Raw genomic sequence first — 26,051 nt, forward strand, 5'->3', positions numbered from 1 at the left:
ACTTAGGCAGGCCATCCCTTTGATTGGGGAGTCCCAGAAACCTCCTACCTATAACTCTGCCCAAGCACACAGCTGGGGGAGGCGGGGGCTGGGCCTCTCTGGGCTGCACAGACAGCTCATGTAAGGGTCCAGAGGAGCAGCCATGGGGCGCTATCCTGAGTCACCACATTGCCTCTGACAGCAGGACCCCCAGTGCAGCTGGACACCTTTCCTACACCCACTGGGCCTGTAATCCCTGATTTGCAGCTTTAGACAAGTCACCAGGATATCCCTTTGGCAAAGGCGACAGGGAACAACCCACCAAAAGCTGGTTCAAACATCTCCACACCTGAGAAACTGGATTTCTCAGGACATACTCTCTGATTAAGAGCAACATAAACACAAAAGTCAACACTCCTCACATCAAGACCTAGAAAGTCATGTTGAATCCAGGCCCTCCAACTGCCCACCTTCTCCCCAGAGCTCCAGCCTCACTGGCCTACACTCAGTCCCTCGGACATGCCAAGTTCTTCCCCACCGGAGCCTTTGCACCTTCTGTTCCCTCTTCCAGGAATGCTCTTCCTCCAGACCTTCACACAGCTGGCTCCTCTATGTCCTTCAGACCTCTCACAACCAATATGCCCTACTCAGGAGGCCATCTCTGACCACATGCCCCTTCTCAAGTATAGGCACTCCCCCTCCTCCTACTTCCCCCAGACATTTTCTCCTGGGATTTCTCACTATCTGACATGGGCTTATCTATGGTTGCTTTCTTTACTGCTTCCCAGCCCCACAGTATAAGCTCCTTGAGGGCACGGAGCTTGTCTGTCTTGTCCAAGGCTGCTTGATGGCCAAAGAACCAGGCTACAAAATCAGGAAGAAGCTCAAACCATTGCCTTGCCATTCCCCAGCTGTGTGACCTGAGGAAAGCCACTTAACTTCCCTGGTCTCTGTTTCCACATCTGGGAAATAGAACAAATAACAGTATCTACCTGCTAGGGAATTGGTGAAGATTAAGGTAATCCCAAGAAACTCCTAGACCAGAACCTGCTCCACTCTACCTTCCCTCTAGAGTTCAAATCATCTCCCAATTTAGCTTTACGTTGGGCAAGGTGAGAGTAATGAGGCCTTTCTTTCTCACCTCGGTCAGTGGCTACAGAGGAGTTTGCAGGGCTCTTTACCTCTGTCAGCATGGAGGTCTCCTGGTGAAGATCGAATGTAGCACAAGGCCCACACACATATGCAGGGCTCACCACTAGCACACAGAAATTGTAATTATTCACTCTCTCCTCTGTGCTCCCAAAGTACCGCTCCTGCAGCATTTAACTAAGGTAATTACTGCTGCAGGAAGGCTGTTGACTCACATGTCCACCAGGACACTGGGGCCGCCTCAGTGGGATCAGCACCCTAAGCCCAAGGTCCTGCCCATGCTCCAGATATAAGGGGGGGGGGGGGCGCACTCTGGTTCTGCCCTATTGTCTCTGAGACCCATTTCATTCTGGAAGTCACAGGGCCTCCTGACCAACCATGGAGCCTTCCTGAAGGAAAAAGCTGCAGAAGGCTGGACAGTCAGGTCTCACACCTCTGCCTCCAATCCTTGCTAGGGATTCTCTAGAAATGCATGTAGTGGTGTGATAGTACATCATTTTCTGATGTGTGTGAGAGGTTCAGTTACTGGCAGGTGACTTAGGATTTCTATGTAATGGTGCTTTGGGGTGGCCACTTGGTTGTTCCAAACTGGCATTTGTATAGGATTTTATATGAATTTAACAAGTCAAATGTCCCTTTCAAAGGATTGGGAGGACTTTGGTGGAATGGGAACGAGCGGCCCCAGAAAGTATCAAGTCCAGAAATGGCTCAACCAGCTCGCCACAGTTCCATGCTACTGGGAAGGGTCTGCCTGAGTGACTTGACCCTGGGAAGTCACAGGAAGCTGGGAGGAGGTGCCCGCACACTCTCCACCTGTTTTTAAGACCCATCCCCTTTCTTGGTTTCCAGGGCATAGAAATTGTTCTTGGACATCACGTTCTAATCTTCCTTCCTGTTCATATAAACCCCAAATTACTCCAGAGTATACATTCTCATGCAGGAAAATGCCTCCACCCCCAACCCTCATCTTCTCATGAGCAATCCCAAGATCCCCACATCACTGTTCTTTACCTTCTATGAGGCCCAGAGCATGCCGTGGTGATTAACTCTGTGAAATGCATGCCCCAGTGGCTGCAAGCCTGATGAGGCTGGTGCCATGGTCCCCCTTAGAGTCTGGGACACCAGGCCCAGGCTGGCTGTCTCTCACCCACAAGAGCAGCTCAAGCCACTCCCATTCTCCCTCTCGGTCACCCCATCCAGTCAGACACAGTGGTCCCTCCTTCTCTTCTTTTCCCTTCCCAGTGCAGGTCATGGAGAAATAGCCAGCCCCCTTGCAGTGCCCTCTCCCCCCTCAAGAGATATAGTGTGGAATGTTCCAGAACCCCCCAGGGGAAAGTCAGCCTCACGCATCTCGCCTACCTGAGGACCTCAGCAGCAATGCTAAGCTGGGCTCTCAGAAACTGTGAGCATCCACACGGCAGAATCCCACCATCAATGTAGCAGCTAAATATTGTAAGACTCCTAACTCCCCCATCTGTGTTTTGCCTCCCAAGAGGGAAAATAGTCTTCACAGACATTCCCTTATCTGGCAGGCAAATTCTAAACCTTACTGGCAATCACAGGCTTGTTTTCCCAACCAAACAGCTATGGAACCAAAAATTGTTCTGCCTGCGATATGCTGAGAAGGGAACTAGCCAAACAGCTCAGTCTGGAGGCCCAGGGCTGGGAACCCACAGGCTGTCTCCATTGCCAGAGGACACCCCGTACTCTGCGGGCGTCTCCTGTGCCATGGGAGGTTGCCCATCCACTGACAGGAGCTGCAACTGCTGAAGTTCACTGCTCCTTTTTCCTAACGCGAATACACCCACCAAGAAACTGATGGAAAACACTCACTGTAGTGTGAAATCAACACTTTCTAACTCAAATGAAGGGGGTAAAAAAGGGAGAACTTCCAGCCTTTCACGGCAGATATTTTCTCCTACCAGATTACACGAAGCAGTGGTACCACCGTGCCCTGCGCCCTGCTGCCAAGTGTATGCCGTGGCACCCCAGACCCTCACTTTCCATTTGAAGGTATTTCCCTGCATTTTTCCAGGATCTTTCCATTCTTAATATCCGAACCCTGTACCTGTGCAATGGCTAATAAAGCAGATCTGAGGATGACTGTGGAAGCCTAATTGATAGGGGCCTTTATCGACTGGCCTTGATGTCTATCTGAGGTTCTCAACAGCCAAGATTTAAATGTTTCATTTTATTTTTAACTTTCACTTTTCCACATTTCAGCAATGTCAGGCAAAGAGGTATGGTTTTACTATCAGAAAGAATCATGGTGCAGAATAATTTATGACTTCAGCTTGGCTTTCAGAAAAGCTATTTCAAATCTTCACTTTGATTTGGTTGTATCAAAACTACTCAAAATAACAGCGGCCCTTTCTTGGAACCAGAATATGTTAGCAGCACCTCAGGATCTCGAACAGAAGCCTCATATTTATCCCAGAAGAAAACTTGAGAGAAGAATTAAGCCAGAAAGAGGAAAATTAACATTTTTTTTCATGATTCCTTTGTTCCCCCTCTGCACCCATCCCCAAACACACTCAGATGGCAAAGGAATGCCTCCTCCATGGCGAAGGTTCTGCCAGCCACCGCTCACCAGGAGCTCCTGGGCAGGTAGAGGAATCCTGTCCTGGGCGGGCAAGGCTGGGACAAAGCTGCTGGCAGGCAGGAGGAAAAGGGGGGCTGTTTGTCTGGGATTCGTGTTAGGTCAACTCAACAAAGCAGGAGGAAATGATGTGTGTCCAGGGCCAAGAGTTCTAATATTATAAGACTTACCTTAGCAGCTTAACTGCATACTTGTCTTAAGGACTGTCAGTCTGGTGAGAAAATACCCCAGAAAGGATGCAGCTGATCCAAGCACTGACAGATTGCCAGAGGGGCGTCCCAGTTCCCTATCACAAAAGGAAATATGGAAAGAAATGATGTAAAGTGAAATGTAACAAATTCACCAAATCACAGCAATATGCAGAGGTCAAGGAAATTCAACTGTAAAGGTTAAAGATGAAATCAACTCCAGTGTCTGAGAATGAGAATCTCTCCCAATGCAAGGCCACTGGTGACGTGCTGCAGACAAGAAGCTAAATACTGCCTAGCACTGGGATCTTTCATTTTCATCAGATCAATAAAAGCTTATATTTATCAGGATTCCAAGCAGCTGCCACTTCTGACAACCTCCACTTTATTTTCTCACTCCTTGCGCTGTATCAGGGCAAAGAGGAGAGGAGAAGCAGCTTTTAATGCTATTTACACCTGAAGACACAATTCCATTAAGAGGTCCTGTTTTGTTAAAGAAACAGGGATTGATATGATTATATTGGCAGGAGCGGGAAGTCTCTTTGTTCTTCGCCCCATGTTTTCGCCTTTGCAATCCAGACCCAGCACGAAGATTTCCTGACATGAAGTCCATGTGCGAGCACTTTTTTGTTCAAACTTACCATTTACAAAGAGAGGAAAGGCTTTCTACTAAAACAGTTACTGCTCTAATCATCTGTACAACAATATTTGCTATCAGGCATTCTAAATAGATTATCACCAGTCCATCTGTGTCATTATTGATTTATAAGGCTTTAAGCAGCTTTAGAATGGAAGCTTTCCCACTGAAGGGTTTCTTGTATAAATCAGAGCCATGCTCAAATATAGCAGCCATCACTCAAGATATTGTTCTTAAAATCATAACAAGAAGAAGAAAATGATAAATTGCTTGTAATATACTGATCCAAACTGATATGCAAATCTTGTTTTTTAAATATATTACTTGAGTAAAAAGAGGCATCATTAACATATGAATGCTATATGCAAATGATAGTGACAGAGCAGATGTTGGCGCATGTAATTGACCTATATGTGAATTGCATCAGAACCCTTAACTCTATTAATTCACTACCCAGTAACTAGATATTGTCCAAAAAGTACATTCTTTGAAACCATATACTGGAAGCAAAGCTGACAGGGTTCCAAGGATTCTGAAACAAGGTCACTGTCACTAGTATTTTGCTGTCATCTGCATTCCCCTTCTTATGGATGACATCATCATGGGGCTGTGTAAATCGATCACTTAATAGCATTTAGAAAATACTGCAGTGGGGAACAGGTTATAAAAAAAAATGCCCCAGTTTTATTCTTTTTCTTGGCAGAAATGTCATACCTCTTAAACTGAGGGTTTGTGCATGAGTGCACTGTGAAACACACAGATGCCATTTTATTCCCCGTCTTTATTTTTCCACTTCTTCTCAGAATGACATTAAATTGTATTAAATAGCCTTTTGTCCACAGGGCACAGACCACCCCGCATATGATAATGTATTAATGCCCCACGTTCCAGCCACTGAGCTGAAACATTCTGAGACTTGGAGGATAAGTATGAAGCACCATTGTGTGTATAGCCTGCTAACAACTGTGACACATACTAATAGAAACATACCTAATAAATTACTGCTTTCAGGTCTAGCAAGCTGACATTTCTCTGCAAGGGACAATTTTATATTTGTGGCACAGAACAAAATTGCTTCATATGAAGCCACTGTGGATTAGCATAAAAATTAACACTTAAATTTCAGCTTATTTTCCACCCTCTCCTCCTGCCACAACAATCAATTCCTCTTATAAATCTGATTAGATTTTATGATGCTTATTATTCAGAGCATGTCTCAACACAGCATTCACAGGCTTGAAGACTATTTGTTTAAATAGAAAAAAGAAGCAGATAAATCTATAGGTATTTTTTATTACCCCATTCCCCACCAGTTTCTTTCTCATATTGTAACATCAGTAATTGATTGCACACATTAATTAACATGTAAGGTAGAAATTCTGCATTATGCATGATTTATTTTCCTATCTGGTGAGTAGGTTTGTCTGCTGCCCTTGTGTTTCTAGGACATTGGGCTCGATTCTGGTCCAGACATAAATGCCAATGCTCATTCCCCCTGAAAGTTATTAATGTCAGATATGAAATGAGATTTTTTATTTCACCTGCTTACTAATCCACAAAAGCTGTTTTGAGTGATGCAGGCTTAAACGCCAAAATTTGAAATGATATATTGCTATATGTGATAACATGCAAATATGTTCATTAGACATAATTTAGCAGGAGAGAATAGCAACACTTTTATAACAAGTCTAGGTCAAAAATGGTTGTTAATTAAACAAGTCATGAAAAATGGCATTACAAGGAGACTGTCCAGCAGACACCAGACTTTCTAATGATAAGCACTAAAAGGTACTCAATGCTTTCCACTAAAATGGAGAGGAAAAAAACTTTCTAATCATTTCACGTCATCCAAAGCAAGGTTAACAAAACTATCCCTACATTAAGAACCTCAAATTGATCACACATCTTCTTAGATTCTAATGGTAACATGCTATACTTCTCCATTTGAAGATGTGATTTTGCCTTCTGTCTTAGTGGCTTAAAGTGATTTATATGGTTGACTCCTTCACAAATAAACCAAAAAAGAAACTAATATTGTATCCAGCCATGCTGCTGGCTGTCCTGTGTGTTTATGGTTGTGTATTTTAAATCAAGAAGAGCAATAAGCAAAAGGATGGTTGGATGGTCAGGGCAGGGCTGGGGGCTGAGGAGGATGGAGCATAAAAGGGAAGCATGGTGCTTGTGTCTCTTCCTTCCCTTGGTCCTTCTCAAGTGTACCTTTGGTCACCTAGGGAACCAGCATATAGTAAGGACTCTTTTGATTGGCTATGAGATTCAATGTGGGCGGGGTTCTGATATAGAGGTACAAGAGGCCACCAGAGCTTGGCTTCTTGGGGTGAGGCTTCATGAATCCCTGCGGGAACAGGAACAGGAGCTAAGCCCAGTCTAAAGGAAGGCAAGATGAGTTTCCAGCTGGCCACCCGTGCCACCTTCCCTGCAGGGAGGAAAGTACTCATAGAGTGGTAAATGTTGAAAATATCTTCTGGAACCAACAGGTGCCCCATACAGCCAGCCTGTGTGAAAGCCAGTTGTCGCTGTTCTACTTATCAAAAGGATCTTTGCAGCCAGGTACTTGAAACACTCAGTCTATAAAGCAGAAAGGATACATATATTAATTTGGAGTCATGCAGAGTAAGGAAAGTTGAGTGTGAGACCAAATAACCAGCTCAGTGAAACAAAAGAAGTCCACATTTAAGCCATCTAAACAATCAACCTATATTTGTGACAGCAACTTAGAGCTTGACAAGAAAGCTATCATCCTCACTCCTTTGGCAGAGGCAGGTCCTTCCCCAAATACTTCATGTCCAAGTGTAAAACACTCTTGTTCTTAGCCTGGCTTGTAGTCAATATACTACTATTGCTAGAAATCTCACCCATCTTTGGGTTGTGTTCTATAGGTTCTGTACTTTCAAATACACAATCTCAACATATGAAACAGGCACCATAGTGTTCATCCTGTCTATCTTTCAGGGATAATGTGAAGTTCAGGAAAAGAAAATGGATGCCAACTCTTTGGTGGAGGAAGAAAAGAAAATGCTAGATCCATAAGGCCCTTGTTATTTTTTTTATTCTCCCTCTGCCCTTTGCTGCATCTCTCAACTATTCCATGTGTCCCTCGAGAGTTCATCTGGACAGACAGTCCATTCTTCCACCATGTCACACCACAGCCATGGCTCCTGGAACCAACCATTTACAGGAGATTCTGACCATTCTCATATTCCAGAAGCAACCCCAGGATGGCTCAGGGTCACAAAACTTATTAAGGAGGTCTGGGGGCCCCAGGAATTCTCAGGCCATGCTGGGAGGGAGGGCTTAAAGACATAAGCACGCAAGTGACATTTGTGACCACACAGAAACAGATTTAGCCTGTGCTTCTCAAAGGCTGACAGCTCCCTCACAGGGCCCCTGTATCCAACTTCATGTGCTCCTATACCCAATGATGAGGAGATGCCCAGTCTACCCTGGGTCAGGGTCAAACCATTCCTCATTTCCCCAGAGGTTTTGATTAGCTCCAAAGTGTTTTATTTGTTGAATGAATGAAATGAAGGAGTGAGTTAAGAAATGCATACATGAACCAACAAGTGACTAAGTGAATGAATGCAGAGAGGCATGTATGAATGGATAGATGGAGAGAGAAGAGTGATGACTGAAAGAGTTAAAAAGTAATAAATGCATGAATTACTGCATAAATACATACGTAAAATTTTATGTAAAAATATCTGTAAATGAAAAGCTTTATGAATGAGAGAATAGAATAAGTATCTTTTTAATGAATAAGTATATACATGAGCTCCTTCAGCATGCCCACCTAGTGGGCTGATGTAAGATACAAGAGAAGAAATAGCAAGTAAGGTCTTCTTTATTGTCAGTGTTTGGTCACCCGTCCTTGGCTTCCTTCTTGCATCTCAGAGAACACAGACTCCTAGAGAACCCTCTGGGGCAGCCAGTAGGATTCTGCACAAACCCTTGTAGACTCAGAAAGGAGACAAAAGTTGCTGCCTCCTGTCTGAACCTTCAGGATGAGTGGACTTGGTCAGGTACTCCTGACCACAAGACACCTGACCATGAGATGCCCAGCTTCGGGGCAATCCTGCACCTGCTAGACACTAACAGACTCTTCCCGGGAGGCAGTGGCCACACCCGTCAGGAGCACAGATCCTAGACGAGGACTCAGTGAGCTCTAGCACTGATATTGAGAAGTCACATCATCACTCTGAGCCTCTGTTCCTTCATCTTTAGAATGGAGATAATGTATCTGAAAGTACTTAATTCGGGGCCTGGCACTCTCAGCTAGCAGCCACCACCGCCTGACAGTGCTGAGCAGCCTGTCCTGTGGGTTCTGGATCCTCAGCCTGTGGAGAACTTGCTCCCAGGTGGACATCCATCTCTACGCATTGTCCTGGTGGCCAGGCTACCCAAAGCAGGGCCTGGACCATAGGAACCCTCAGAACTCCTTTCAAGTGTGCATTTTATTTCTTTTACCAAGCTCCACCGATTTGCCTAAAGAAAGGTATTTTCTATTTTAAATGACTGTACAGAGTCAATCTTTGTAATTCTTTGCTTTTCTGTGAAACTTGGTTTCCCATCTACAGAACCAAGAACTTTCTCTCTAGATATTAGTTTTTCAGAATTGTCTAGCATTGTTCTTTTCCATGGAAATATTCCAACATGTGAGCTGATAACAGAACAGTTTCTCCAACCAAAGCTGCACAAGAGAGCCCTGAGTCCTCCCCTTCTCTTGACTTCCAAGGACTCTCCTTGAAACCCCTGTGGTCTCACAGAAGCCAGTTTGAGATCTTCTGGAGTAGAGACTTCCTGACGGCCAGAAAGTTACTGCTCTGCAGAAGCATGCCTGGATGTCTGGATGTCAACAAGGCACATGTCAACCCTGGTACAGCCACCCACACCTGATCAACCTGATGTTGAGCAGGTGCACAGGAGCTGGAGAGATGCCTTGCCACACTGACAGTCCTCCAGCCTCAAATACCCACCTACTCTCTTCTTCTTCTTCCAGCCCTGCCATTGATTCCAAGGTAGAATAGTCACCCCTGAGGCAGGTGGACTTGGACTCAGGCATGACCCCCTAAGGAAGACCACAGGCTTCATGTTCGTGGGTACAGAGCTATACCACCTTACACGCATTAGGGAAACTAAACACCTGAGACTCTCCTTTAAACAAAATGGCCTAAGACACCAAGGTCATCTCCCAGCATAAAGAGAAGAGCTCATCTGAAATTTCTAAATATGGAATGACTACATTTTCCTTGCTCCTCCCACCTTCACTAGATTGGGGACAAGGTGACCCAAATTTCAGCCATTTGCATAGCATCTTCACCTAATTGCTGTATCTGCTTATAGCCATTAACTAGTTATGATTTGTCTTGAAATTGATTCACAGATTTCCTTAAATCAATTTATTTCAAATGGAAATTTTATATAACACTGCTGTAAGTAAAAAACATTTATTCCCCATCAAAGCATGTAAAAGTGATACCTAACTATATCAAAGAGAAAACAGTCATGTTCAGTGTGAAGTTGGGGAACATAACCAGGAGCTGAGCACACCAAGTTGGAGATGATTGGCCTGGGTGTGAATCTTCCTCCACTACACTCCCGACCATGAACTTGAGCCCCTAACAACCTGAGTCCCAGTTTCCTCACCTGTAAAGTGGGGGTGACAGTAGTACCTATCTCATAGGGTTGTTACAAGAATTAATTATATTAAGTGAGATACTTAATGATTAATTAATTGAATGAAATAATGTGCTGGACACATAGTTAGCTTTTGCGGTTGTTGTTAGATTAAAAGCCAGAAGGAGGGAAAAATCTTACAGAGCTGGCCATCTATCATGCGTCTCCCACAGCACGTAGGCGCACATACACTGGAGCCAGACAAGCAGACAGATGAGAGACAAGGTCACGAGGCTAGGCACTGGCAGCCGGTCCTTGCGTAGCTCTGCCTCCAGCTCACTTTCTGGCATTGGGAGTCCCTTCCCTTCAAGCCTTGACTCTCTCAACCATACAATTTGGAAACTGAACCCAAGGATCTCCAAAGGGCCTTCTGGCCATGAAGAACTTGAATCCCTGAGGCTACCACAAGCCCAGCCTTGGTAAATAAATGGCCCTCCCACTCTGCTCCAGCCCAGAGGTGGGATTCACTGAGCAAACAGCTCGCAGACTGGCAGGCCCGAGAGAAAAAGAGGACCCAACCCCAGGACACCAGGTCTGGTGCTGGCGGAGGCACACACCAGGTCCCCATAATGGCATCTGAGATAGGCTGTGGCCATGTCTGGGTCCCTTGGTTGGGGGCGGGCCCTGAAGGTGAGAGAGAGACCAGAGAGTTGGCATGGGGGCACACATCAGCCCTAACTTCCAGCCCCCAATACACAGTAGCAAGATAGACTAGAACCCTGACTTTCCTGAGTACCCCCAAGGCCCTGGCTCACTTCCTCAACACTTTTTGCCTGCGGTCGTCACAAATGTCACAAGAACATTAAAAAGTGCCAAAACAGTGGCACTTTGGTGCGCTGGGGAGTGACAAGCTACTTGCCTCCTCCTTCACATCTCGCACCGTGAGTGCGAGAATTTCTCAAGAGCACAAGCTTATATCTTTGTCCTGAAGCAGCCCTGGTTTGTCTGAGAGGAGATTGCCATTGCCTAGTTTCTACACCAAAGGTCCATCTACAAAAGTTTGTTTCTCAGATACAAATAAGAAAGGCACTCCCTCAAAAATCTGATGGAAACCATGGCCTTCTTCATGGCAAAGTCACACAATGCATATTGGATGTTTAATCCCATTGCCCGGAGGCCCTGGGGTTCCTGGGGTTCCTCGGGCACCCCCAGTCAGCAGCGTCTGTGCACGTCACCTCCTCCCACCTTGTCTCCAGATGGGCACCAGGCCTTCCCAGGATGAAGGCCTTCCTGCAGGCACCCCCACAGCTGGAGACTCCCCCAGGCCCAGCCCCCCTGCACTGGAGGACAGAGGGGCTGAGAAGCTTGTTAACCTCTTAAACGGAGTTTGTAATGGATTATACGAGATGTTCACCCACCCCAGGAATCACTAGGTGTGGCTTCTGGAGGTTCATTTTGTAGGCATAAACACATGCTCTCTAAAATAGGCAATGTTGAGTCTCTGGTTCAAAAGGAGGGTATGAAGCCGACACTGTTTACAATCTGCAGGATCCCTTGGACTTACAAGCCCTTTATCCAGAAACATTCATGTGAAAGGCGCTTTCTTAAGAGTGGGTACTTGTCTTCCTCCGAGGCGAGCTAGGAGGATGTTACCATAGAAGGGCTTACTCAGGGGCCCACATCTGTCCCCGTGGAGGAGGGTTTTAGAGCAGAACCAGGGATGGCCACCCTGTAACACACGGAGGTGGCTGGCCAGCGCCTGCCCTTTGGGGAACTGGCTAACCACACAAGACTGATAATCCCAAAGCACCCTGGCCACATATGGTGGAGACAGAAAACCAAATCATTTATTCAGGTATTTACTGCTCTGCAGCATTTATTAAAACAAAAAGGGTAAGAAAAGAACAAAAAAATATTTTTCCTCATTTCTTTGAATTGTTTCGCTTGGCAACTTTTTTGCACATTCGTTCAAAATAAGCTGCCAATAAAGTTGGATAAAATTAAACTCATACTAGAGTTTTTTCCTCAATAATTTTTGTCACTTATTTTTATTTTCATAAGGATTTGAAATGCAGCATTATCTTAGGTTCAGAATTTCACTGTCTGGGTAGTTACAACTTAACTTCTACTGAGTTTATGAATTCCAATTTCAGTTCTTTTAAAATGAGTTTGGTTTTACTGTCAGCTTTCAGACCAAAGAAGCTGTTGTTGCAGTTTGTATTTTCCTGTACAAAAACACACAACATAAAACCAGAATCTGCTATACTGTAATTAGGCTTAGAAAATTATGTGATTTCTAATTTAGCAGAACCTCAGAGCACGACATGATCCACAACCCAAAGTCAACATTTGTTTACATATATGATTTCAGGAAAAATATATTTTTAAAAGACAGCATTTGTGAATAGACCAAAATCAATCAACTTAAGGTAACAAAGAATAAACATCTTGGCATAAAAATAATGTGCTACAGTAATTTGATTATAGTGAAAATCAAAAGTTGTGTGTTGTGAGCAAACAATAGGAATTTTCATGCAACTAAACATTTTTTTGGCTACCTAACCATGATGTATACATATAAAATGATAAATTTAATTCTATCACCAGTAGATCAATTGCAGGTATAACAGATAAAACCAGAATCAATCATCATATCATTGTATTGGAAACACAAAAGGCAGCGAGAAGGGGAGTTTGGGTTTGAAGCTGAAATCTGTTTTCAGGCGTTCCAAGGACAGTTTGCCGTGGAGAAGTTCAATGTATACATAAAGTCATCTGATCCAAATATGCTAATGATTTTTATTGGTCAAATCTTAAAAGTGAGGTTTATTTTTATGAGTATGCATTAATTAACCCAGCATGTACTATCTTTCAGACTATCTTGCCAGGGACTTTCATTTAAACATGTTTATTGTGAAATGTTTGCATTCTCCACATTTGTGGCCCACACACAGATTATTTCATACTTTCCTTTAGAGCACTTAGAAAAGTTAAAAGGAGTTATTGTTTTTGATTAATGCCACTTTGGGGCAGTTAAAAAAAAAGAAGTTCCAAACCCTAGCTCTGCAGAAATTCTTTGACATTAAAAAAAAAAAAAACCCTGCGAGTTCCACTGCACAAAGAAATGAGGCAGGGCCGCCCTGGGTTTATTTTGAGGTGGCCCGCTAAAACTGCACTTTAGTAACTTTGGTGATTGCATGAACTCGTGTGCAACAGCAAGGGCCCAATGTGATGCGTTATCAATCACCAAAGGGGAGGCAGGGCTTGGGGCTGTGGCCCAGTGCCACGCAGATGGGAGTTCTAAGGCCCTGCCTGTCATCTTTTGATTAAGAAAGGGAAATGATTTCACTAAAAAGATATTCCCTCTCGTGTTGTTTTGTTTTAACTGAGTTTGTACTTTCCACCAAACTGGACATATTTATTGAGACTCATAAGTTATTTCACGATTACCAACATCACTGCAATTGCAACAAACTATTTTTTTCCTGCCAATTATCTAAATATCAGAACTATAAAATATCTTAAAACATTCTCCATACTGTAAACATCTTAGCTACAAAGCTTTGAGTGTAAACAGTATGATGCATCAGAATGGTTTTAAGCGATGTTATAAAAACTGCTCTTAAAAACTAAACAAAAATGTAAAGCTTCCATCTGTTTTATGATTTTTCCACTGCTGAACGGCTGCTGTGTGCCAGTTCACTGAACCATGGCTTGCTAAAGAGATTGCTGGGGTCACAGACTGAAAAAACAAAGAGCATGTCTTTAATGGTGGGATTTTTTTTCTCAAATCTTCCTGACATGGCTGGAACAGAATTAAGTGTGCGGCAGCAGGAGAGAAGGGACAGAAACGCACACGATGCCTGTTGTAAGAGGAACGCTCTCAGAGACTCACATTTTGTAAAGGGTGTCATTTCGGCAATTATCTTAGGTTCTTCAGTGATTGTGTATCTGCAACCTCAAAACGCTCTTACTTCCTCACAGAATTTTCTTTTGGGCCCTGTATGTACAAGTTAAAAATAGACAGTAAATTGCATACTATGAAAAAGCATTCAGGCCTATTTTTGTGGACATATGCAGGTATGAGACAACCATAATCTAGAGACTGTTGTTTTCCTCTGCTCAGAGCCATGGTCCAAGGGGATGCCTGGGCAGATGAAAGACTCCTCAAAGATGCAGGAAGGAAATTCCTGCACTCAGGAGGTTTGTCTCTGTTGGATTCAAAAGGTAAGAAGTCGGGGGAACTAAAGGGGATCATCATCCAATCAGTCCCTTTGCTCAGAGACTGCTGAACGGGCAGGTGAGCATGGTGCAGGGGCCAAGCCACCAGGCAGGGTCCAGTGTCGTCTCCCATCAGGGATGGGACTATAGCTTGTCATGTGTCCTGGGGCCCCCTGGCACCTATCATCTTGTCCCCTGAGGCCACTTGTGGAATAATAGTGAGTATGACCACTGAATTTGTGCTTTCTGAGCAGGCTACCTGGCCCCTGTTCCCCGGAGATAGAACCAGGGGGTTCTGGGGGTTTCTCTTGACTCCCCCAGGAGAGACTCAGAGTAAGGGGGACACTGTGTCATCCCCAAAGGCAGATTTGATCAGGTTTCCCTTTAGAGAGCAGATACTTTCTAGATAATCTAGAGACTGATCCCCTTTAGAAAGCAGACCCTCCTGGAACTGGGGCAGGAGTAGGTGACAGTCTGCCAGGGGTTGGAGCCAGTTTTGCTAGGACTTTGTGGGCCCTTCCCAAGATGATGAACACGCATCCTCCCTCCTAGAAGAAGGCCATCCAGCTCACAGCCGTGGATTTCCCCAAGGTTGGAGTCGTAAGTGGGTACGGGTAAGAAGCAGAGGTGGAGACACCACAGGAGTCCACTTGCCCCTAGAAGCAAACAGCCTCCAAGTCCACAGCAGCCAACCACCCACTGCTCCAGAGGCCTGTCCAGGGTATGGCTGCCACCCTCCCCACCTTCCTCTCCAACGTTTCCTCCACATCTGTGGTTGTCCCTCCTGTCACCCTCCAGTGCAACCTTCACCCCATGGTCAGACATCCAACTCTCTGAGTAACAGTATAGGCCATGGGCAAGGGACCCTTTCCTAGCAACCCAGGAAGGTCAGCCTATCTGTGAGCAGATCTCTGCCCAGGAGTGAGGAAGGTCCCATGGGTGCCGCCTCCTGAGACCAGAGGGCATTGACGGGGGGCCCCTGGGAAGCATATCCAAGCCTCCCTTCTCGCTCACACCTCCTGATGTGTGCACACTTGCTATTGGTGTCTTACACCTGCATCACACCCAGCAGAGCAGTGGCCAAAAGAGGGACTCCTCAGATGGGAGGTCAGGGGCTGCTCCCCACACCCACAAGCTGTTCTGGCACTGTCACTGTGCTCAGGGCTTAAAGAGCCAACCCAGACCACAGACCAGCCATGTGGCCAACATGCTGGTGTCTTGAGCCACAGTGACCCCAGAGAGCACCCCACCCCTGGGCCCTGGGGGCTCTTAGACAGGCTGGCATGATTCCATGCACATTCCAAATTTAAATCTGGGACGCTCTCCCCTTTTTTCACTGCTCCAGAACATGGGGGAGGCATCTGCCTGGAAACAGCTGTCACCCAAAAGAGGAGGCGGCACATGCGGCTCTCCCGCTTGCACCACCGTCAAAAGCCACACATCAGCCAGGGTTACTTAGCTACAGAACTTCACAGCCTGGGGGATGGAAGGGCACTCCAGGGACAGAGCCAGCACACAGCAGGCATCCTTGGCCTGTTAGGCCCTACACCCTTGCACATGCCAACATGCACCGGTCAGCAGAACTCTCTGCCGGGAGCACAGTCCCCATGTCACCGTAGGGAAACTGAGGCTCAAAGAGGTTAACTAATGTGCCCAAGATCACACAACTATGAAAATAATAGTACAATAATCATTATAATAAATAAGAACTAATGCTTATTAGCACATGACTAATGCTTACATAGCCCAGGCTTTGCTTGGTGTGATCCAAGTTCAAATCCTTAAGACAGCCTTAGGAAAGGCCATCAGCCCTGCCCTCACACAGACATGAGGAAACTGAAGCAAAGGAAGGGCAGGTAATTTTTCCAAAGCTAAATAACCAGGAAGTGATAGAACTAGAATTCAAACCTGGGCTATCTGGCCCTGTGCTCCCAGCCACTGTGCCACCCTGTCTATCATCATCATCCCTGTCATCATCGGCGAAGGAAAGGAGTTAACACTGAATCCTTGCTGGGAGCCCAGCATGGTGCTTTGCATGAACTTTCATGCATCACTGTATTTAATTTCTATTATCCACTTTACCCCCAATACACAGATACCAGGAACCAGAGGCTCAGAGATGTCACGCAATTTTCTGAAGGTCAAACAATTAATAGCAGCAGAGCCAAGAGCAAACCCAAGCCCCCTATGCAAGAGATATGCTAGGCTTGGGGTATGCACATTCCCATGGAGGGGACCTCCGGGGGCCACAGCACAGTCTCCAGCCAGTGTCAGGAATGGGGCTTCTGAAAAGGAAATGGGACCAGCACTGGTATGTCAAGCTCATCAAAGCACTAGAGATGCTGTTTGGGATTTTCTGTTGTTGCCAACCCATGTGTACTTCTCACTAAGACTAATCTCGATTATAATGAGGGTTTATACTAAGTCCAGCCAAGGGAGAGGGGCCAAGCTGAAATCTACAGTTCATGCAGACGGTGGTGGGAGCTACAACAAACACTGACCATATTTAGGAGAAGTCAGGAGATTGGGGCCGCCAGCCATTCGGCTTAGCAGCCCAGCTCAGTGGGCCAAGTGGCCTGGCCGGCAGTATCCAGTGCCGGCCCTGGCTTCTGGCTATGCAGAGCTGCAGGCAGGGGTTGTGCCGGCCCTGACTTCCCTGGCCAGGCAGAGCTGCAGGCGGGGGTTGTGCCGGCCCTGGCTTCCCTGGCTATGCAGAGCTGCAGGCAGGGGTGTGAGGTCCTGGCTTCCCTGGCCAGGCAGAGCTGCAGGCGGGGGTTGTGCCGGCCCTGACTTCCCTGGCTATGCAGAGCTGCAGGCAGGGGTGTGAGGTCCTGGCTTCCCTGGCCGTGCAGGGCTGCAGGCAGGGGTTGTGCCGGCCCTGGCTTCCCTGGCCAGGCAGAGTTGCAGGCGGGGGTTCAGAGGTTTCCATTAGTTTCACTTCAGAGTTGTCCAAGTTTAAACAGTAGGAAAGGGAACTAATTCTGGGACAAAGGAGAATTACAAAGGAGCCACAATCCAGCCGCCCTCAAGAAATGCTAAGGTCCCCTGGGATGGGTCTCTAAGAACAAGGCCTCCAAGAAGAAATCTGCAAAGCCACCAGCCACCTTCTCTGAGTTCCCACAATCCAGGTACGGACAGTATGAAAAACGCCAGTGGGTCAGGCTGCACTTTCCTCAAACGAATCACTAATGAAGTTTGGGGTGAGCTATTTTGAAAGCATCCCACACAGCATAACCACACACCATCATCAGTTGCCATCCTCAAATGCAATTTCATTCATAATTAAATATGAAAAAGCCACCACCTTAAAATAACATCAGGGGTCACAGCTGAGCTCTCTGGCCCAGGCCTGTGCATTCTGCCCTCCACTAACTTCTCCAAGATGGTCCATGATGTTTTCCAGGCACATGCTCTCCCTCCAGCCCCCCTGCCCCAAGTCCACCTGCTGTCCGCAGACACACCTGCAGCCTGCCCTCCACACCTTTGCCCCTCCTACCCTACCTGCCATGCAAGTCCTACTCCCTCTTCTCTGCCTCCAAGCACCAGATAGGATTCAAATTTGGCCTGAACACAGTCTCTCCTAAGAAGTCTCAGACAGTCCAAGCCTGAAAGGCCCTCCACCGGCCTCTGAATTTCCAGAGTAATTCTTTACACCATCCCTCTGGTAAGGCCCTGGACTCTCTTCTCTTGTCCTTCCAAGCATCATTAGCATTCCATGCATAAGTGTGCTGGTCATTTGCTCATTCATTTGGCAAATACTTACTGAGCACCTACTATGTGCCAGAAGCCAAGAGAAACAACAGTGAACTGTCAGACATAGTCCTTGCCTCCTTGGAAGGTGCCTTCTGAGCAAACAGATGAGAAATACACCACCTGGCTCTCAGTCCACCGTGGGCAAGCCCTGTCCTATGCTCACACTGGAGTCTAAACCAGTGTGTAGGACACACAGTCTGTGCTCAGAATGTGCTGACCAGCTCACAGCTCTGGCAGGGTCACCCCCTCCCTTGTCCATCCAGGGCTTTGCCTCTAGAATGCCTACTGATCTGCATTTAGAAGAGATTCATTTGGTGGGACAGAGTTGGATGGGTGACACCCCTCAAACCTTGTGGTTTCAGTGACCACTGAATGGCCCAATGTTGACCTGTGAGTGGCAATAGCTGGGTACCCATGCAGGACCGAGACAGAGAATAAGCCCACACACTAAGTCAGGTGGTTAGTGAACACGCAGGAATGTTTAAAGCCCACAATCTCAGGACAGCTCCAGCAAGGAAGATTCTGTCCACACACAAAGGCAGGCCAGGGAGCAATGCAGGAAGGGGCATGCACAGCCTCTCAGCACATTCTGGCTGAGGGAAGAATGGACGCCTTGGAGAGCAGGAGCCATGAGGCCTGGGAAGGGGTGCACCGGGCACTGGGAAGGGGCCAGGTGCTGGAGCAGCTCAGGTGACCAGACACTCACAGCACTAACTCGGCCCTTGTGGAACATGTGACTGCTGCAAGGCTGGGCCATGCTGTAAAGAGGGGTGGGTGGGTTTAAGGCTTCCAGAAGCTCACAGACCTCGGAGGCAGTGCAGAGGCCAGACAGGAGGTACCGGGCTGGAGGTGACAGTGTCACAGCACCTCCATTACTGAGATTTAAGAGCTAACTGAGCTCCTTACATGCATTAATTTCTTTGATTCCCAATAGTCTTATCAAGAGTTATGGGAATTAAGGCTCCAAAGAGGTCAAGTGACACATCCAAAGTCACACAGCTAAGATTGGAACCAATGGCCAAGTGCTGAGGCCCATTCCTTCCCACCTATGCTAAATCACCCATGCTCTGGCCATACCTACTCTTTTGTGGCTTCCTCCTCATCCCCACCCACCCTCAGTACCATATGCTCTATGGTGACTTACAGAGGCTGGTCACTGGACTGAGGCCACTGGAATTCTCATCATAAGTAACAGTACCAAGTCCCTACATGATGGTTCCCACAGCACCGCCTTAGTCATAACAGGTCCCATCTACAGACAAGAGGACAGACTCTCAGAGGGGACATGTAACCTCCCCATAATGGATGGGGAAACACATACCTAACTGCTGTCATGCCGGCACACCCTGACCTGGGCTTAGCCAAGATGCTACGGTCTTACTCTTTTCACCTGAAAAGTGGAAAGTATTGCTCACCTGTTGCATGGGCATTTGATTAGCATTCCAAAGGGAAAAGATAGGTTGCAGAGTTGGTAAGCATATTCACAGAATTTCTGGATATTCAGCTAATAAGCTTATATAAACACCTCTCTCCATCCCTCACCAAGAACTTCACAGCTTTGGGTCCAGTTTGGATGCCATGATCAATACTCAAACCGTCAGAATTATGACTCTACATAAAGGGAAGAGAATGTTCTGGAACCCCAGGCACTCACTTCCCATTGGCTAAGTTGCTGCTTTTTCTGGTTGCTACATGTTCAAGTGCATGGTGCTCTCATTTTATTGAAAGTTGTGGGTCTATCACCAATCACGTCCATCAATAACTAGAAGATTAGCAGCCTGCTTGTGCAGACACTTCTATTTTCAACCTGAAGGGTGGTTTGGGGGTTTCTTTTAAATTTAACTATCTTCATTAAGGATGCATAGCACACCAAAAGAGTGATTTTTTTTTTAAATCATCTTTGCAGAGAAGGAATATCAGCAAAAATAATCACTATTCCAAGCTCAACAATGAGTCCCTAATGAGGACAGCAGTCATCAGTTAAATAAACATATCATTAGGGTGAGAATAGATGTATCAACACAGACACAGTCCACTAATTTGGTGGGGGCGGGGGGTGTTGTCTGTGGCTAGTCTTGGTGGGGTCTGGATGGGGGTGGGTATGCCCAGGGCACAACCCTAGGTCACCTTCCACAGGTAAGGCTCAGGGTGTGGGCAAGGTCAGTCCAAGTCAGGCAGACACTATTGATGAGACATGTGTCCAAAGACACGCATCGGGACATTGCCCTGGGAGGTCAGAAAGGCCTGCAACAGTGAGCAAGTTTCTACCCAGGAAGCCAGAAACAGCACAGACAGGGAAGGAGAAGAAGAACAGCCCATAATTTAGATGCCCATGGTCATGAGTTGGTCTCTGGAACCCAATCCCGCCTGGGTGCCCAGAGTGGGCACAGGTCTCCAACCAGCTCTCCTCAATAGCAGACACACAGTGATGCTTCCTTTGAAAGGCACAGAGAGAGCACAGAATCAAGAGGGGCTGCATTGGCATTTTCAGACTTCCCTTTGTCTGGGTCCCCCAGTCCTCTAGAGATGGAACCAGGGCTCCGGCCAGGGAAAGGCGGCCTCCCGGCTCCTGGGAGCACACTCTCTCTCACCACTCACCGAGTCGGAGTGCTTCGTACATGTCAGGTACGAGACGCCAGGGCCAGCAAGGAGCAAGATGCACTCGGCCCTTCCCCTCATGGGCTTAGATTTGTGGGAAGGGGAGAAACCATCTTAAGATCTCTGCAGGTTGTAACAGTGTTCCAGAGCAAATAAACAAGGTGAGAGACAGCAAGCACTCAGGAGGTAGAGCAAGGCCTTGAGAGGGAGGGGCTTGAAGATGAGACCAGTGGGGCCTACAGAGTCGGGGAAGGACCATCCTGACAAAGGAGCAGGAGGGCAAGTACAGGAAGCAGGAAGCAGGACAGCAGCTAAGGAAGTGGGTGTGAAGCATGGGGCCTACGCGCCCACTCCCAGCGAACCACCCCTCAGAGAAGGACAGAAGGTCTAGGGCCCCCAGTGCCAGAGGTGACAACCTCTGAGAGATGACAAGGGCCCAGGATTTGTAGATTGGTGGAAGGAAGAATGAGAAACCAAGAGAGCTTTTCCATGGAGACAAGGTCAGTGGCAGCAGAGGAAAGCAGAGAAGTAAGGTCACTTTGGAGAGCAAGCCCTAGAGAAACATGACAGGAACACAGCACACGGAGCACCCGCTTGACGTTTGTGGTCAGGGACCCAGAGTGAGGCCTGGCAGCCTAACTGTGTGATTTTTCTATAGGGAAGCTGAGGTACAATGAACAGGCACACAGCAAGCGGAAGCTGTGCTCACCTGAGGCTGGGGATTTGTCAGGCACACCTGATGGAGGAGAAAGAGGCCAGAGACCTGAGCAGGGATATAAGGAAGGGATTGAGATGGCGCACATGATCTCTAATTTGGGTGAAGAGAGACAAGAAAGCAAAGCTTGGTGATGAACAATGAAGAAGCACTCAGTGGATGAAGACATCTATCACCAGACAGTGGAGGCATCACAAAAGGCGAGTTGGAGGAAAAGGAGGCAGTGGTGGACAGGAGATAGGATAGGGGAAGACGGGATTTCAAAGGCAGCGCAGATATTGTCACTAGCAGGCCTGATCCTGGCTAGGGCCAAATTGAAGAAAAGTTGCTGAAAGTGAGAAGATCAAGGAACTGAAGTGCAGACTGTTGGATGCATGACCTTGACATTCTTGGTCAATGACACTGGCCAACACACCTTCAGAAACTCAAAGGAAAGACGGATGCCAGAATGCAGGAGCATGGAAAACGTACTTATGACAGCATTACTGAAACAGGAACAGAAGAGAAAAGATTGGTGGTATTCAGGAATTATCAAATAAGAAGTGGTAATCTGTCATGAAAATAAACCATACTCTCTTATTTACCGGTGTCAGTGACCTATCACCTGTTTTTCCCAGTCCATCACTAGGAAGGCCATAAAGAGTGAAACATCTAGCTCTTAACTTCCAAAATGCAAATGCTGAACAGAGCAGTGTAGTCATGTTGTAGGAACCATGCGTGGCTCAAGCAAGTGCATCACTGACCTTAAGGCCAAGCTCTGTCCAGCACGGAACCCTTGGGCCTATAAGATGGGTCCTGCTTCATACCTGGAAGTTACATGGACACCTGCTTCCTAGTCTTTCTGACCCTGAAAAAGCACAAGCTCCTGTGGCTGCTTCTTGGGTGATGCAGTGAGGGTCACTGAAGCCAGTCCACAGGCTGACATTTCCTAGACATAGCCTTAGAGAGCTGACCTCCTAGAAACGGGAACCTGAGGCCCAGAGGGACAATATTACTTTTCAAAATCTCTTTGGTGGCAAAGAAAGGCCTTGAACCAAGACTCATAATTCCCAGTTTCAAAGTCAAGGGTACTCTGAGTCCCACTGATTCACCCCCAGCTCATAAAACTCACAGTGAAGGCAGACGCAAAGCTAAAAAATCCCAACCAGCCTGCACCCATAAAATCCAGCATGTAAGAAACTGATGCTCAAGACTGGATTTCTGCCCCAGTTCTGCAGCTTCTGTCCAAGCTGTTTATACTACCAAACTTATTCTAATATAATATCAATGGCCACAAACCTATACATGATCAGACTTAGCACAATGAATATTTAACATTCGGGTACCCAGAGCCTCATGGCATTATGATAAATAAAGTATACAACAGATTACTCAAATATTTACCCAACTGAGAAAAACCAGGAGTGGTATTGAAAGTGGTAAGTAATCATAGTAACAGAGTCAAAGTAGAATTTATTGAATGCCTAGTGTATACCAGGTCTGATATTAAGTACTTCCAAATACAGCATCTCAGTTAAGTCATGAGATGATAAAATATTCACATAAACATATTATTTTGCAATAATTTAGCCTGTCTTGCTTAATCAATATTTTTCAAAAATCAAATAGTACAGTTCAATAATACTCAAATCAATTTTGATTTTTCTTCAGAAATTTGGTAGATAAAAGTCTCTCCCCCAAGAGCAGACCTCGTAAGTTAAGTTATGACCTAGAGCAAAACATCCTACTACAGTAATAAATCTCCATTAAAAAAGTATATATTTTAATGGAAATATTGACACTGACCCTTGGAACTTGCAGCAGCACTGAAGAGTGCAGTTGGGTGCAGCAGCACAAAGGGACCTGATAAACTTTTGTCTGCACCTTCCCTGGGACTTCCAAGGTCTGTCCAAAAACAGCTCCAGTAAGTACTTTTAAGAGTCATAAATTAGGTGCTCCCTTAAATGTAATTTAGCCACCACTTCTACAAATGTTTTATTGTATTAGTTGGCTCCGTGTTACAAAACAGAGCTCAATTAATATTACTCTCTTCAAGTTTCTGTCTATAAGCAGATACTCTGTTGAACAGGCTTGAAATAGAGATTCCTCTCCATCTCCCATTCCCCAGGCCCCCCAACTCCAAAATTCCAAGCAAGCATATTTTCACTCAAAGGGCAAAGTTGGACTCGGATTATGCATGTTTTCTGCGCAAAGGATATGTTTTCAGCAAGAAGGACCACATTTCCTACAAAGCAAAAATATTCCCTGTAAGCTGATGCTCTGGTCCTTTTGGATTTTTCTCAGTAAGGCTCTGTTCTGCTCGCTTGTGGTTATGTGGCCCATCTCTCAAATGTTGCTCAGGACAGTTGTTTGTCTCCTGCGAGGCCTGTACAGACCCTCAACCAGCCCTTCCAACTGCTAACGTGGTTCTCACAGAAAGCTGCTGGCTTTCTTGATATAATGACTTTTTTGAAGCACGCCTGCAAATAAGATCCACTTTAATAAGATCCAAAAGAGCTCCCCTTGCCTAAATGCAGTCCTGCTACAATCCTACCTCTCATTTCTCACTCTGACAGTGCCCGAATATGTATTGTTGTGAGAGAAAAGAGAAGGGGTGGAGAGGAGAGAGACAGTAGAATCAACAAGATTAAAGCAGCCAATATTTCTAAATACCTCTTAAGGGCTCCTAATTTTTAAAGGCCACCAAACTAGACCCAAAGTCTGCCAAACACCTGGTGTTCAAAGAGCAGCAGGAAAATTCAAAAGGAATTCCTCTCCATGTCTATGTCCATGCAGCAATTATTCCTGAGAAAGTCATGTTTGTCCCCTTCAGCATATACTGGACCCAGCAAATATCTCCTCCTACAGGGTGGAATCACCAGATTAGACCTTTATCTGAAGCACACATGTGGGACAAATAACTATTTGCATTACAAAACAATTCCAACGGAACTTGGGCAATTAGCTGAGGCTGCATGGACAGTCAGAATAATGCATCACCCCTGACGGAGTGAATGATTACCAAATCTCCTGATGGGGAGAATTCCCAGCAAGCCCTGAGAGCAGATCAAGGGTGACCCAGGCCCACAGAGTAGGTGGCACGAAGACACGAGTTTGTTTAGTGACTCGGGGGCTGTGGAGATTTTGCCATCACAGGGGCACCAGTGTCAACTTGCTCTGCCTGCTTCTTCAGGTGCCACGGTCCCAAGGAGGTACCTGCCTGCCCACATGCCCCAGGGAGTTCTACAGAGCTGAGTACATAGAGGCACCAAACTGGCCTCTAATAAGCCAATATTTGAGTGATGATCATCATAATAATTATGCATGAGGGGCTTTCACTGTGGCAGGCACTTTGCTAGGCACTTCACATGCATTGTTTCATTCACATGAACCCAGAAAGCAGGTTCCATTGCCACCCTCATCTGACAGAGGAGGAAACAGGCACGTAGCAGTCTCACCTGTTCATGCTAGTAATGGCGGCTCAAAGAACCCAGACCAACCCTGCCCACCTGCACTGCTGACCTCTGCTCACCAAGCCCTCTGGGCTAGGGAAGTTCACTCGGTAATGTGAACCTGTCTCCCCACCCTTAAATGTCATTATGATCCCTAATTCCACCCATCATGGAACAAACACTCTGCCCAAAGGATAATAATGTCACACACAGCTCATGCCACAGAGGTGGGAGAGATGGAGGCCAGAGGCAGGAGATGTGAGCGAGTAGTTTGAGGAAAACTGAAAACAAGCTCTCGTAACTTAGGGAACTTACACATGAACACAAAGAAGCCCAACCCCAAACCAAATGCAGGACAGCTGCCCCCAGAGAAAGGTGCAAGTGCTGCATGCAGGTCTGACTTCCAAATGAAGCCTGCTGAAGAGTTTGGGGTAGTAATTACAGCATGCAAATGTCATGTGACTTTTGTCACTGATCTTTTAACATGCATAGCCAGGTTCATGTGTCTCCAATTCAAAATCCAAAATTGAAGACTTATGTGGAGATAATTATAAGTGAAAATCAAACGCAGGCCTGGAAAACACCCCACTTTCCTCATAAAATAATGGCACGCTGAGAAGAGCCTGGATTCCCAGAGGAGTCGGGATGGGCCGGACTGTGCTGGCCAGGGCAGGGTTCAGACCGATCAAGAGGATCTCAGTCATTCCAGGCAAGGTGTGAATCCCAAGAACCTAAGCTTGAGCTTCTTGCCTAAAGCCAGTGAGGACATGCATTCCTCTGGCATTAATTACAACGATGATATATCCTGTAACAGAAGACTGGCGAACAGCGACTAAAATTGCATAAGGAAAACAAAGATCTCCCAGTTAAAAAATACATCTATACGGTGTACCTTCCAGGGCCCACTGTGCAGCAATCGCCTCGGGTGTGCAGGAGGGCTGGTGCCCATCCCTGTCACCTGATCACCAACCCATGCACAGTGGCACCACCACGCCGGGCCTTCTCTCTCAGGAAGTTTTGAGGGACCAAATTTGAGAGGATCCCAGGAAGAAGTCAAAGGCACATGCCAGGCTGTCTTGAGGAGCTGTGCTGTAAGCAAAAGGGGACACCACTGGCCAAAAAATCCCTACCTCCACTTTCAGCCCTAAAT

The 26,051-nt window shown here is 46.5% G+C and overlaps 1 protein-coding gene across 9 annotated transcripts in view; it reads right to left on the reverse strand.

Moving 5' to 3' along the window:
• ZNF536 (zinc finger protein 536) overlaps positions 1-26,051 on the reverse strand; it is a 432,301-nt gene that overhangs the window by 308,391 nt on the left and 97,859 nt on the right. For 6 of the 9 annotated variants that reach the window (XM_073225546.1, XM_073225549.1, XM_037021622.2 and 3 more), the window contains exon 3: positions 3,898-4,013. The exons of the other annotated variants lie outside the window; for them this stretch is intronic. The gene's annotated coding sequence lies outside the window, so the exon portion shown is untranslated. The remainder of the gene's footprint in view (positions 1-3,897; positions 4,014-26,051) is intronic. 9 annotated transcript variants of the gene reach the window in all.

The sequence above is a fragment of the Manis javanica genome, chromosome 17 (assembly GCF_040802235.1).
Source record: "Manis javanica isolate MJ-LG chromosome 17, MJ_LKY, whole genome shotgun sequence".
Taxonomy (NCBI): Eukaryota; Metazoa; Chordata; class Mammalia; order Pholidota; family Manidae; genus Manis; species Manis javanica.